This window comes from Notolepis coatsorum (assembly GCF_963971535.1).
Source record: "Notolepis coatsorum genome assembly, chromosome: 17".
Taxonomy (NCBI): domain Eukaryota; kingdom Metazoa; phylum Chordata; class Actinopteri; order Aulopiformes; family Paralepididae; genus Notolepis; species Notolepis coatsorum.
In genome coordinates, this window is record NC_140181.1 from 85,958,515 (window position 1) to 85,973,514 (window position 15,000).

Below are 15,000 nucleotides of genomic sequence, written 5' to 3' on the forward strand. Positions count from 1 at the left end.
AGAGAGGAGAGGAGGAGAAGAGCGGAGAGGAGGAGGTGCAGAGAGGAGAGGAGGAGAATATAGGAGAGGAGGAGAAGAGAGGAGAGGAGGAGTGCAGAGAGGAGAGGAGGAGAAGAGCGGAGAGGAGGAGAAGAGAAGAGAGGAGAGGAGGAGTGCAGAGAGAAGAGTGCAGAGAGGAGAGGAGGAGAAGAGAAGAGAGGAGAGGAGGAGTGCAGAGAGAAGGAGTGCAGAGAGGAGAGGAGGAGAAGAGAAGAGAGGAGGAGTGCAGAGAGACAGGAGTGCAGAGAGGAGAGGAGAAGAAGAGGAAGAGAGGAGAGTAGGAGTGCAGAGAGAAGGAGTGCAGAGAGGAGAGGAGGAGAAAAGAAGAGAGGAGAGGAGGAGTGCAGAGAGAAGGAGTGCAGAGAGGAGAGGAGGAGAAGAGAAGAGAGGAGGAGTGCAGAGAGAAGGAGTGCAGAGAGGAGAGGAGGGGAAGAGAGGAGAGGAGGAGTGCAGAGAGAAGGAGTGCAGAGAGGAGAGGAGGAGAAGAGAAGAGAGGGAGAGGAGGAGTGCAGAGAGAAGGAGTGCAGAGAGTGAGGAGGAGGAGAAAGAGAAGAGAGGAGAGGAGGAGTGCAGAGAGAAGGAGTGCAGAGAGGAGAGTGAGGAGAAGAGAAGAGAGGAGAGGAGGAGTGCAGAGAGAAGGAGTGCAGAGAGGAGAGGAGGAGAAGAGAAGGAGAGGAGAGGAGGAGTGCAGAGAGAAGGAGTGCAGAGAGGAGGAGGAGGAGAAGAGAAGAGAGGAGAGGAGGAGTGCAGAGAGAGGAATGCAGAGAGGAGAGGAGGAGAAGATAAGAGAGGAGGAGTGCAGAGAGGAGAGGAGGAGAAGAGAAGAGAGGAGAGGAGGAGTGCAGAGAGAAGGAGTGCAGAGAGGAGAGGAGGATAAGAGAAGAGAGGAGAGGAGGAGTGCAGAGAGAAGGAGTGCAGAGAGGAGAGGAGGAAAAGAGAAGAGAGGAGAGGAGGAGTGCAGAGAGAAGGAGTGCAGAGAGGAGAGGAGGAGAATATAAGAGAGGAGGAGTGCAGAGAGAAGGAGTGCAGAGAGGAGAGGAGGAGAAGAGAAGAGAGGAGAGGAGGAGTGCAGAGAGAAGGAGTGCAGAGAGGAGAGGAGGAGAAGAGAAGAGAGGAGGAGTGCAGAGAGAAGGAGTGCAGAGAGGAGAGGAGGAGAAGAGAAGAGAGGAGAGGAGGAGTGCAGAGAGAAGGAGTGCAGAGAGGAGAGGAGGAGAAGAGAAGAGAGGAGAGGAGGAGTGCAGAGAGAAGGAGGTGCAGAGAGGAGAGGAGGAGAAGAGAAGAGAGGAGGAGTGCAGAGAGAAGGAGTGCAGAGAGGACAGGAGGATAAGAGAAGAGAGGAGAGGAGGAGTGCAGAGAGAAGGAGTGCAGAGAGGAGAGGAGGAGAAAAGAAGAGAGGAGAGGAGGAGTGCAGAGGAGAAGGAGTGCAGAGAGGAGAGGAGGAGGAAGAGAAGAGAGGAGGAGTGCAGAGAGAAGGAGGTGCAGAGAGGAGAGGAGGGGAAGAGAGGAGAGGAGGAGTGCAGAGAGAAGGAGTGGAGAGAGGAGAGGAGGAGAAGAGAGGAGAGGAGGAGTTGCAGAGAGAAGGAGTGCAGAGAGGAGAGGAGGAGAAGAGAAGAGAGGAGAGGAGGAGTGCAGAGAGAAGGAGTGCAGAGAGGAGAGGAGGAGAAGAGAAGAGAGGAGAGGAGGAGTGCAGAGAGAAGGAGTGCAGAGAGGAGAGGAGGAGAAGACAAGAGAGGAGAGGAGGAGTGCAGAGAGAAGGAGTTGCAGAGAGGAGAGGAGGAGAAGATAAGAGAGGAGGAGTGCAGAGAGAAGGAGTGCAGAGAGGAGAGGAGGAGAAGAGAAGAGAGGAGAGGAGGAGTGCAGAGAGAAGGAGTGCAGAGAGGAGAGGAGGAGAAAAGAAGAGAGGAGAGGAGGAGTGCAGAGAGAAGGAGTGCAGAGAGGAGAGGAGGAGAAGAGAAGAGAGGAGGAGTGCAGAGAGAAGGAGTGCAGAGAGAGAGGAGGAGAAGAGAGGAGAGGAGGGAGTGCAGAGAGAAGGAGTGCAGAGAGGAGAGGAGGAGAAGAGAAGAGAGGAGAGGAGGAGTGCAGAGAGAAGGAGTGCAGAGAGGAGAGGAGGAGAAGAGAAGAGAGGAGAGGAGGGAGTGCAGAGAGAAGGAGTGCAGAGAGGAGAGGAGGAGAAGAGAAGAGAGGAGAGGAGGAGTGCAGAGAGAAGGAGTGCAGAGAGGAGAGGAGGAGAAGAGAAAGAGAGGAGAGGAGGAGTGCAGAGAGAAGGGAGTGCAGAGAGGAGAGGAGGAGAAGAGAAGAGAGGATAGAGGAGGAGTGCAGAAAGAAGGAATGCAGAGAGGAGAGGAGGAGAAGATAAGAGAGGAGGAGTGCAGAGAGGGAGAGGAGGAGAAGAGAAGAGTGGAGAGGAGGAGTGCAGAGAGAAGGAGTGCAGAGAGGAGAGGAGGAGAAGAGAAGAGAGGAGAGGAGGAGTGCAGAGAGAAGGAGTGCAGAGAGGAGAGAGGAGAAGATAAGAGAGGAGGAGTGCAGAGAGAAGGAGTGCAGAGAGGAGAGGAGGAGAAGAGAAGAGAGGAGAGGAGGAGTGCAGAGAGAAGGAGTGCAGAGAGGAGAGGAGGAGAAGAGAAGAGAGGAGAGGAGAGTGCAGAGAGAAGGAGTGCAGAGAGGAGAGGAGGAGAAGAGACAGAGAGGAGGAGTGCAGAGAGAAGGAGTGCAGAGAGGACAGGAGGAGAAGAGAAGAGAGGAGAGGAGGAGTGCAGAGAGAAGGAGTGCAGAGAGGAGAGGAGGAGAAGAGAAGAGAGGAGAGGAGTAGTGCAGAGAGAAGGAGTGCAGAGAGGAGAGGAGGAGAAGAGAAGAGATGAGAGGATGAGTGCAGAGAGAAGGAGTGCAGAGAGGAGAGGAGAGAAGAGAAGAGAGGAGGAGTGCAGAGAGAAGGAGTGCAGAGAGGAGAGGAGGAGAAGAGAAGAGGAGGAGAGGAGGAGTGCAGAGAGAAGGAGTGCAGAGAGGAGAGGAGGAGAAGAGAAGCGAGGAGAGGAGGAGTGCAGAGAGAAGGAGTGCAGAGAGGAGAGGAGGAGAAGAGAAGAGAGGAGGAGTGCAGAGAGAAGGAGTGCAGAGAGGACAGGAGGAGAAGAGAAGAGAGGAGGAGGAGTGCAGAGAGAAGGAGTGCAGAGAGGAGAGGAGGAGAAAAGAAGACAGGAGAGGAGGAGTGCAGGAGAGAAGGAGTGCAGAGAGGAGAGGAGGAGAAGAGAAGAGAGGAGGAGTGCAGAGAGAAGGAGTGCAGAGAGGAGAGGAGGGGAAGAGAGGAGAGGAGGAGTGCAGAGAGAAGGAGTGCAGAGAGGAGAGGAGGAGAAGAGAAGAGAGGAGAGGAGGAGTGCAGAGAGATGAAGGAGTGCAGAGAGGAGAGGAGGAGAAGAGAAGAGAGGAGAGGAGGAGTGCAGAGAGAAGGAGTGCAGAGAGGAGAGGAGGAGAAGAGAAGAGAGGAGAGGAGGAGTGCAGAGAGAAGGAGTGCAGAGAGGAGAGGAGGAGAAGACAAGAGAGGAGAGGAGGAGTGCAGAGAGAAGGAGAGGAGGAGTGCAGAGAGAAGGAGAATATAAGAGAGGACGAGTGCAGAGAGAAGGAGTGCAGAGAGGAGAGGAGGAGAAGAGAAGAGAGGAGAGGAGGAGTGCAGAGAGAAGGAGTGCAGAGAGGAGAGGAGGAGAAGAGAAGAGAGGAGAGGAGGAGTGCAGAGAGAAGGAGCACACAGAGCACACAGCTGGCCTTCTGCACGTTTCACACCTGGCTGCAGAAATGTGGCCACTGCGCCTAGAGAGCTTCACTGATGACTGTATGACCATGGGACCATACACACACACACACACACACACACACACACACACACACACACACACACACACACACACACACACACACACACACACACACACACACACACACACACACACACACACACACACACACACACACACACACACACACACAGACACACGCGCACACACAGACAGACAGACACACGCACACAGACACACACACAGTCACACACACAGACAGACACACACACAGACACACACACAGACAGACACACACACACAGACACACGCACAAGCACACACACGCGCGCGCGCACACACACACACACACACACCACACACACACACACACACACACACACACACACACACACACACACACACACACACACACACACACACACACACACACACATTCACACTCTCCTCAGACTTCCTAATATGGGCATATGCCCCAGTACCTTGGCCGAGACATAGCTGCCCTCCAGTACCACGCCAGCTGGTCTGCCACAGTCGTACATTTAAAAAAGCTGAGACAATAAAATAATCTGAATATGAATCTAACACACACACACACACACACACAGAGAGAGAGAGAGAGAGAGAGAGAGAGAGAGAGAGAGAGAGAGAGAGAGAGAGAGAGAGAGAGAGAGAGAGAGAGAGAGAGAGAGAGAGAGAGAGAGAGAGAGAGAGAGAGAGAGAGAGAGAGAGAGAGAGAGAGAGAGAGAGAGAGAGAACACACAAGCCGAGGGCTAACCTCCTACCCGTTCTTCCTGTGACATAATGAGCTGCGACTTCTGAACAGCAGAGAAAGGTGCAGATGACCAACCGGTCGGGATAACAGCCATAAACAATCTCCTGATCTCTTCATGGAGCCTGCGGGGGAAGGAGCACTTGAAGGAGGTTACCGGAATGTTCCCTCCTGTTGTGACTAATATCTGCAATCTTTCTGTCACTCAGCGGTGCTGTATCACAGCAGCTTTGTGTACCTTGCTGTTATATTGTTGCCATGTCTCTGTCTCCCTGCAGGTGATTGAGGACAATAGTCCCCACACGGCTAGGTGCAGGAACAGCAGGGTGTCAAACGTTTTGAGGGCTTTGTGTGTCTATACACAAGCATACGTTGATAATGGTATGTTTTTTGTGTGATCGTGTGAGGATTTGCCTCTATGTTCTATACTATCTATATTTCAAAGGTGCGTTGGCACAAGAGCCTCTTTTGTTATTTGCTAAAGGGGTTCAGGGTTGAGGACTATTTACAGAACAGGCAGAGAGAATGATGCACCATTTCTCACACTCATAATGAGGGGACAGATGCACGGGAGGAGAACAGCAAAGTGGAGGATGTGAGGAGGAGAAGAGAGGAGAGGAGTGCAGAGAGGAGAGGAGAAGAGAGGAGAGGAGGAGTGCAGAGAGGAGGGAAGAGGAGGATAAGATAAGAGAGGAGGAGAAGAGAGGAGAGGAGAGTGCAGAGAGGAGAGGGGGAGTGCAGAGAGGAGAGGAGTGAGAGAGGAGATGAGGAGTGCAGAGAGGAGAGGAGAAAAGATGAGAGGAGGAGTGCAGAGAGGAGAGGAGGGGAGAGGAGGAGAAGAGAGGAGAGGAGGATTGCAGATAGGAGAGGAGAGGAGAGGAGGAGAAGAGAGGAGATGAGGAGTGCAGGGAGGAGAGGAGAAGGAGAGGAGAAGAGAGGAGAGGAGTGCAGAGAGGAGATGAGGAGTGCAGAGAGGAGAGGGGGAGTACAGAGAGGAGAGGGGTGAGAGAGGAGAGGGGGAATGCAGAGATGAGTGAGAGAGGAGATGAGGAGTGCAGAGAGGAGAGGAGGAGTGCAGAGATGAGAGGGGGAGTGCAGAAAGATGAGAAGAGAGGATAGGAGGAGTTCAGGAGAGGAGAATAGGAGTGCAGAGAGGAGAGGAGGAGTGCAGAGAGGAGAGGAGAGGGGGAGTGCAGAGAGGAGAATAGGAGTGCAGAGAGGAGAGGCTGGAGTGCAGAGAGGAGAGGAGAGGAGAGGGGGAGTGCAGAGAGGAGAGGAGGAGTGCAGAGAGGAGAATAGGAGTGCAGAGAGGAGAGGAGGAGTGCTGAGAGGAGAGGAGAGGGGGAGTGCAGAGAGGAGAGGAGTGCAGAGAGGAGAGGAGAGGAGAGGAGAGGAGAGGAGAGGAGAGGAGAGGAGAGGAGAGGAGAGGAGAGGAGAGGAGAGGAGAGGAGAGGAGAGGAGAGGAGAGGAGAGGAGAGGAGAGGAGTGCAGAGAGGAGATGATGAGTGCAGAGAGGAGAGGAGGAGTGCAGAGAGGAGAGGAGGAGTGCAGAGAGGAGATGTATGAGGCGCCGATTGGGACAAAAGCCTGTCGAATACAAGACACCACCTATCCAGTTGGTCCGCACGCCTCCCAGTTTTGGTCCGTGAGAGAGGCCCAGATGGGTCCACGGGCCACCAACTTCCTCCTCTACTGTCCTTGTAAATTGTAATGTTAGTTGATGATACTGATGATGACGATGATGACGATAGTGCTGCATCTATTGAAGTTAATATTTCGTTGTTGTTAAGAATTCTATCAACTATTCTTCTAGCCATTCCCAACATTCTGTCTGTGTGGGAAGGCGAGAAAGAATCATTGAACATGCGCAAAGGCTGACTGACCTGATTGCGAAAGTGAATCATAAGATAAGATACGATAAGATAAGATATTCCTTTATTGACCCCCTTGGGGAAATTCAGGAGTACACCACTTTATTATTTTAAATAAAATAATAAAGTCACTGGGTATCCCACGCCGCCCAGTTTTGGTCCGCACGCGGGCCTGCGGACCCATCTGGGCCCATCTGGGCCTCTCTCGCGGACCAAAACTGGTCGGCACACACGGACCAACTGGGCGGCGCGCACGGACCAACTGGGTCGCGCAGGATAACTGGATAGGTGGTGTCTTGTATTCAACAGGCCAATCGGCGCCCCATAGAGATGAGGAGTGCAGAGAGAAGAGGAGAAGAGAGGAGAGGAGGAGTGTAGAGAAGAGAGGAGGAGAAGAGAGGAGATGCATGTCATCGCATGGCTAAGTGACTGGTTTCTGTGGAGGCTTCTCTTTATGTGTGTGTGAGACAGCCTTCTAATTGAGCACCGCCGCCAATCAGAGGTGTTCATGGGTTGGTGTGCGTGTGTGTGTGTGTTCCCTCTCTCTCTCTCTCTCTCTCTCTCTCTCTCTCTCTCTCTCTCTCTCTCTCTCTCTCTCTCTCTCTCTCTCTCACACACACACTCATAAAGAATACCCCTTTCTCTGACATCACAGCTCCTCGCCTTCATAATATTATGCCCACATACAGCATCACAGGAATAACACAGACTCCTGGCAACATTGCTAAATAAGACTTGTTGCTTTCTATAAATAAGACTTGTTTGAGTTCTTGTCAATTTCACTCTGCAGCAGCATCCGTCTATTGCAACACGAGAAAAACATTCACTGTTTACGTCTCTGACGGTGAGAGTGACATGGAGGAGAGAGAGCAGCTGAAACTGAGGATGAGGAGGATGTTGACTAGGATCCCAGGTCATGATGAAGACACATCTGATGAGGAGATGGGTCCTAAAGAGGCAGAACCTCAGCGGGAGGTCTTCATGTCTTGTGAGCAGAAACAGAGAAGAGAATCACAATGACCCCAGTGCCACTAGACATGTCCAGGACATAAAGACAGCCTTCAGGCATTTTGGATTTGTTATTTTTAACGAAATAAAGTTTGGTTTTAGGGGGGGGTTACTAACATAGATATACATATGCAGGTCAATTCGGACACATAAAACCACAGATGTCACTATATTATTTAATGTTATTTTGTAAAAAAGAAAAAGCAATGTATTCTAGAAAAGTATGTTCTAATATTAGTCTGTCAGATAATATAAATAGCCATTGTCTTCACTATATGAAATATAAGTATATTGTAAGGTAAATAGTCTTGGGACTATGCAATCAAATAAATAGTGTGGCTATGAATGACATGATAACCAGAACCTCCAGATTCTTCTCGGTGCTTGGTGAGAAGGATCCACCCAACTCCTCCTGTAATCAACAGTCTAGCTGGTTTACCGACTACCGTCACCAAGCCACTTCAACGCATACAGAACGCCTGATCTCCAATCTACCAAAGTCATTCCACGTCACCCCACTTTTCAGAGAGCTGCATTGCCCTCCCATTGCTGCACAAATCCGCTTCAAGGTCCTTGATCTGGCACACCGTGCAATGAGGGGAGCGGCTCCCTCCTACCACCAGTCAATGGTCTCTAACTTCACACCCTCAAGACCCCTGCGCTCTGCATCTTCTAACTACACACCCTCAAGACCCCTGCACTCTGCATCTTCTAACTACACCCCCTCAGGACCCCTGCACTCTGCATCTTCTAACTACACAACCTCAGGACCCCTGCGCTCTGCATCTTCTAACTACACACCCTCAAGACCCCTGCACTCTGCATCTTCTAACTACACACCCTCCAGACCCCTGCACTCTGCATCTTCTATAACTAGACACCCCCAAGACCCCTGCACTCTGCATCTTCTAACTACAAGTACACACCCTCAAGACCCCTGCACTCTGCATCTTCTAACTACACACACCCTCAAGACCCCTGCGCTCTGCATCTTCTAACTACACACCCTCAAGACCCCTGCACTCTGCATCTTCTAACTACACACCCTCCAGACCCCTGCGCTCTGCATCTTCTAACTAGACACCCTCAAGACCCCTGCACTCTGCATCTTCTATTACTACACACCCTCAAGATCCCTGCGCTCTGCAGCTTCTGGCTGCCTGAGGCCATGGTTAGACTAGTGTTTTTGTGGCTCGTTTTTATACGTTTTTGAATACGTTTGATGTCCCTATTACACAGAAATACGTTTTTTGGCGTTTTTTGGCGGATACGGCTGAAACGCTAAATTGTGTTTGCGTTTTGGAGAACCCCTAAAAAACGCGCCGACAACAGCCGTGTAGTCAGCACGGAGCCGTTGTTGCGAAAACTCCCATGCGCAGTAGATACCATCTGCGTGCCCTTCCGGTGACAGCAGAGCTGTCCCAAACCAAATAGCTGCAGCTACTATGTGTTGTCAAGTTATTGTTATAAGGACCCCAGTCCAAGCTACAACAGTCTGCATTCCCTTAACAATTGTTTGTATTGAGCCGTATTGTATTGTACCCATATGCAATATGTTAAATAAAGTTTACATCCATTCATTCTGCTAGCATTACCGATTGGCACTGCCACTGGATAACATGAGCTAGTGTTAGCTATCAAACCCTGTTAGCTCAAAGCTCCTCTTTCAACTTAACAAGCATTAAACAAAATGGCCCAGTCATCTATTCACCTTTGTTTAATACACACAGCGTTGTCTCTAATGTTATCTAACTACTGATAGCTCCCGATATCATCAGTTTGGTGCTGGCTAAGTAGCGTGAGCTAACGTTAGCTTCTAGCCACAATGCTATACTGTTATAATGGCAAATTCCATTGACGTTAGCATGCAGCTAACAATGCTACCGATCTTTTTTTTAGACTAAACTATCCGCTCTTGGTGGTCACTTGTGTTGATGTTAGTTTTGTTTCATCAACAAATGACAGGCAGAACACACAGTGAATGTATCCGTTTTGTTTATTGCACTTTTATTAGGCTTTGCTGAAAAAGAATTGCTGCATTGAGTAAATAGGCAAGATGGTTAGGGTTAGGGTTAGGGTTAGGGTTAGGGTTAGGGTTAGGGTTAGGGGATGGGAGTGCAAGGACAGGCGTTCCGACAAGCCGCCAAATGACTGTCAGAGGCTGCCGAACGAAGCAGCAGCTGGCTATGGATCAAGAGAAAGGACCCCAACTGGGCTGCAAAATGACCATTGAGGGGTAAAGGCAGAGGGGGGCACACCTGGGACGCCAGGTGTCGTGGGCCTGTCAACGAAACACCAATGAAGGAGGGTGCCCACCGGAAGACCCCAGTGAAGCTTTTACCCTTACCCCATTCAATACCAAGTGCTAATTATCTAAGGGATTGTACTATCTCATCCAAGCTCAACTATGTTACTATACCTATACTACTACCTATGTACTATGTCTATACTACTATCACATCGGTATGTGATGATGACATGAGGGTAATAATTATTTGTATTTTCAGGCTGTATCAGCGCCTATACAGCCTGAAAATACAAATAATTATTACCCTTGTGTCATCATCACATACCGCAATATACTGAGCACACATTAATTTAATGTCCAACATTTAACAAAGGAATTTATTAACAAAAGATTTAAAGAAAGAATTGGCCCACTTTGCCTTAAAAAACTATTAAAGTAAACAATGGTTTGAATCTATATTTGCGGTAGAAAAACTGTGTCCGCTCCCCAGTCTCCCAACCAGGTATTTCCTTTTCATTTCAGGCTTTTTTCCCCGGTGAAAGCAGTCCCCCTAATTGAAGGATCCTACCTGAATCTGTATTAGCATAGCTGACCCAAAGAAGGAGCCAGACCTAGATCAACCCTCAAATCATAACTCATATTTATCCATAGCATAATATTGCCTGCTTTGCATAACTTATATAAAACAATAAATAATTTCTTTCAATATTCCATACATTCAACTCATTTTCCTCCATAGATATAACCATCAACGATAACATAAATCATAATAAATCCAATCAATTATTTCGGCTCCAACAACTATCTACTACTGTATGTACCATACTACTATGCCTATCTATGCTACTATGTCTATACTACTATGCCTATCTATGCTACTATGTCTATACTAATATCTACTATGCTACTATGCCTATACTACTACCTACTATGCTACTATGCCTATACTACTACCTACTATGCTACTATGTCTATACTACTACCTACTATGCTACTATGTCTATACTACTACCTACTATGCTACTATGCCTATACTACTACCTACTATGCTCACCCAGGCTACTGTCTTCACTAAGCTGGATCTCCGGAGTGCCTACCATCTGGTCTGGATCCGGAGAGGGGACGAGTGGAAGACTCCCCTTCAGGACGCCCGGGGTCATTATGAGTACCTGGTAATGCCATTTGGCCTCACCAACGCCCCAGCGGTATTCCAGGCGTCATGCTTGATGAGTTTGTGGTGGTCTACCTCGATGACATTCTCATCTTCTCCAGGACCCTCGAGGAGCATGTCCATCATGTCCGCTGGGTACTTGAACGCCTCCTCCGCAACCGGCTCTTCTTTAAGGAGGAGAAGTGCCGGTTCCACTCCAATTCTGTCGATTACCTTGGCTTCATCGTAGAGAGTGGCCAGACCCGAGCTGACCCCCGCAGGATCCAGGCTGTGGTGGAGTGGCCGGAGCCCAAATCTCGGAAGGAGCTACAGAGCTTCCTTGGGTGTGCAAACTTTTACAGGAGGTTCATCCGGAACTACAGCCGCGTGGCAGAATCAAATCAAATCAAATCAAATTTATTTGTAAGGCCCGACAACACACGTTAATGTCCCCATGGGCCGGACATGTCTTCTTTAAACAAGTCAAGAAGAAACATAACTGTCCACTGACCATCTGAGAGATGCCTGGTCCACTGAGTTGAACCTAGAGGTGTCTGAGAACATATGGAATGAAGGTTTGACTAGAATCCAAACTTGCTCGATCAATGCTAGGTACAAATTGATTCAATTTAAAGTCATCCATAGACTCCACTATTCAAAGACCAAACTACACAGAATTTATCCATCTCTTTCTCCATTATGTGACAGGTGTAAAGTTGCAGAGGGCTCTCTAACACATCTCTTTTGGCTCTGTCCTCATTTACAAAAATTCTGGGGTGAAATATTCCAGTGGTTTTCCAGGGTCTATGGAAAGGACATTCCCCCTGATCCAGAGTTGGCACTCTTTGGGTGTTCAGAGACTGCCTTAAGGTACACGAGGGAGGAACAACAGACACTAATGCTCGGCATGGTAGCTGCAAAAAAAATGATTCTAACCGATTGGAAATCACCTACACCCCCGTGTTTCCAGAAATGGCTCAATGAAATGATCACAATCATACAGATGGAGAGGATCCGCTATTACAGATCCAAAGAGCACAACAGGTTTTCGGACATATGGAGCCCATTCATTGACTATCTGAAGGACAAATAACTGCACTCTGCAGAGACTCACCCCTGTATATCATGTTTGACCTGCACCTTGTAACACCTGGCTATACAACACACTTTAATGCTTTGAGTTAAGTCACACTGTTATTTTATTTTCCTGTCTGGCAGTCCCTTTTTTTTTTCTTTTTTTTTTGTTATGTCTGTTTATTTTTGTTCTGTCTCCTCCTTTTTGTTTTGTCTGTTCTTGTCTAGTAAACTGAGAAATAAAGTATTAAAAAAAAAAAAAAAACATAACAATAAGTCAAGAACAAAACAAGAACACCATAAGGTCCAACAAATTTTAAATAAATGCAAATAAATAATAGAATGCAAGCACTCCCAGACATACCCCACGCGAAGGTAAGGAAAAACTCACTAAAACCTAACAATAGGGGAAAAATGCTCCACAGGCTCCACAGAACCTCTCACCAGGCTGACCTCTCCCTTCCAGCCATTCAACTGGCCCCCAGCTGCCCGCTCTGCGTTCCATTCCCTCAAGGAGAGGTTTACCACCGCCCCTGTCATGCTCCACCCGACCCCAAGAGGCAATTCATCGTGGAGGTGGATGCTTCGGACACTGGGTTGGGGGCTGTCCTGTCCCAGCGGTCAGCGTCAGACCAGAAGGTCCATCCAACTATGACATCGGGAACCAGGAGCTGTTGGCAGTGGTGGCTGCCTTGGAGGAGTGGCGCCATTGGCTGGAGGGGGCAGAACAGCCATTTACCATCTGGACTGAGCATAATAACTTGACTTTCATCCGCACAACCAAGCGCCTCAACAGTCGTCGCCTGTTCGTCCCTGATTCTGTCCGGTTCCAGGTTCTTCAGTGGGGCCACGCCAGTCGTTTTGCTTGCCACCCAGGTGTCGACCGCACCTTCACCTTCCTGGCTCACCGGTTCTGGTGGTCCACCATGAGGAACGACATCAGGGAGTTTGTGATGGCCTGCACAGTCTGCGCCCGCAGCAAGGCCTCTTACCAGGCACCCGTCGGCCTGCTGCAACCACTCCCCATTCCAAGCCGCCCCTGGTCCCATGTGGCGTTGGACTTCATCTCTGGTCTGCCTGCCTCCCAGGTCATCCTGACAGTGGTGGATCATTTCAGTAAGGGGGTTCATCTGGTGGCCCTCCCCAAGCTTCCATTGGCTCCTGAGACGGCGGACCTCCTGACGAGCCACGTGTTCCGCCTCCATGGCCTTCCCCAGGACATCGTCTCAGACCGGGGGCCCCAGTTTGTCTCCCAGGTATGGCAGGCTTTTTGTAAGGGGTTGGGGGCCTCTGTTATCCTCTGGTTATCACCCACAGACTAATGGGCAGACGGAGAGGATGAACCAGAGCGTGGAGTCTGCTCTCCCGTGTGTTGCCGCCAAGAAGCCTACCTCCTGGAGCCGGTTCCTCCCCTGGGTCGAGTATGCCATCAACTCCCTGGTCAGTTCCGCCACCGGCCTCTCGCGTTTTGAGGTGTCCCTGGGCTACCAACCGCCTCTCTTCGCATCGCAAGAGTCGGAAGTGGCAGTTCCCTCTGTAGAGACCCATCTGGACCGGTGTCGTCGCGTCTGGGGGGTCACCAGGGCTGCTCTGCTCCGGGCGACGGAGAGTGCCAGTCAGGGAGCCAACCGACGCCGGGCTCCAGCGCCGGCATACCAACCAGGGCAAAGGGTGTGGCTATCCTCCAAGGATCGCTTCAACCGCTTCAATCCACCGCCAAGAAGCTGAACCCCCGGTTCATCGCCCTTTGAGATCAGGAGGGTGCTCAGTCGCACGGCGGTGAGTCTAAAGCTTCCAGTCCCCATGAAGATCAATCCGCCCCCTCCCAAGATAGTGGATGGGCATCCCCAGTGGAAGGTCCGCTGGCTTATGGAAGTCCGGCGCAGAGGACGGGGGTTCCAGTATCTGGTGGACTGGGAGGGGTACGGCCCAGAGGAACGTAGCTGGGTCTCGCACCAGCTCATCATGGACCCTGCGCTGCTCACCGAGTTTCACAGTTCCCATCCCGACAAGCCAGGCAGGTTGCCAGGTGGCTCCCGTGGAGGGGGGGAGGGGGTAGTGTTATGTCTGGGCTGGCTGTGCACTCTTCCCAACGGGGATGAGCCAAGCAGGCGTCATCACACACCTGAGGATAGTTTGCTTGTCCTGCACCTGTTGGCAATCAGCTCGTACTATACTACTATGTCTATACTACTATCTACTATGTACTATGTCTATACTACTATCTACTATATACTATGCTACTATGCCTATACTACTACCTACTATGCTACTATGTCTATACTACTATCTACTATGTACTATGGCTATGCCTATACTACTACCTACTATGCTACTATGTCTCTATACTACTATGCACCCAAAGTGAGGCACTCAAATTTGGCACTGCCAAACAATACCACTTACCCTTAGCTGCAAGTATCCCTCCTCCTGACTTGTTGTCTGCAGTGTAAGTGGCTTTGGATAAAAGTGTCAGCTAAATGATTAAATGTAAATGTAAATGTAAATAATTATCTAGTTATGAGGTAAGAAAATAAAAAATTATATTGAATCAAGAATCAAGAATCAAGAGGTTTATTTGTCACATACATACCAGGGCATACAGTGAAATGCGGATGGTCATGCCTGCATCGTTTGTGCAATAATACAATAATAAAATAGACATAGAAAAAAAACAGGTAAGACATAAGATGTGTATGAAAAAAATACACATGCTAAATTCCTGAGAGGGCACTGGTTCCTATGTACAGTACTATACAATATACAATTTTTACTCGTCATTATTATACTTAGAGAGAGAGATAGGGAAAGACAGAGATACAGGAAGAGAGAGAGAGTACAGTAGTACAGTACAGTGTGTTGTTTCTCTATGGAGGAGAAGGTGACAGACCTCTCTCTGCTGAATCTCCCCACCGCCTGCTGCTGCCTCACACTGCTCTACGGACAGTTGCCATGGAAACAAGACGATAGGGTGTATCTTTTTTGGTGAAATGTAATTGGGTGTTGTGCTGTGTGTATGTGTGTGAGTGAGTATATATGTGTGTGAGTGAGAGAGTTCA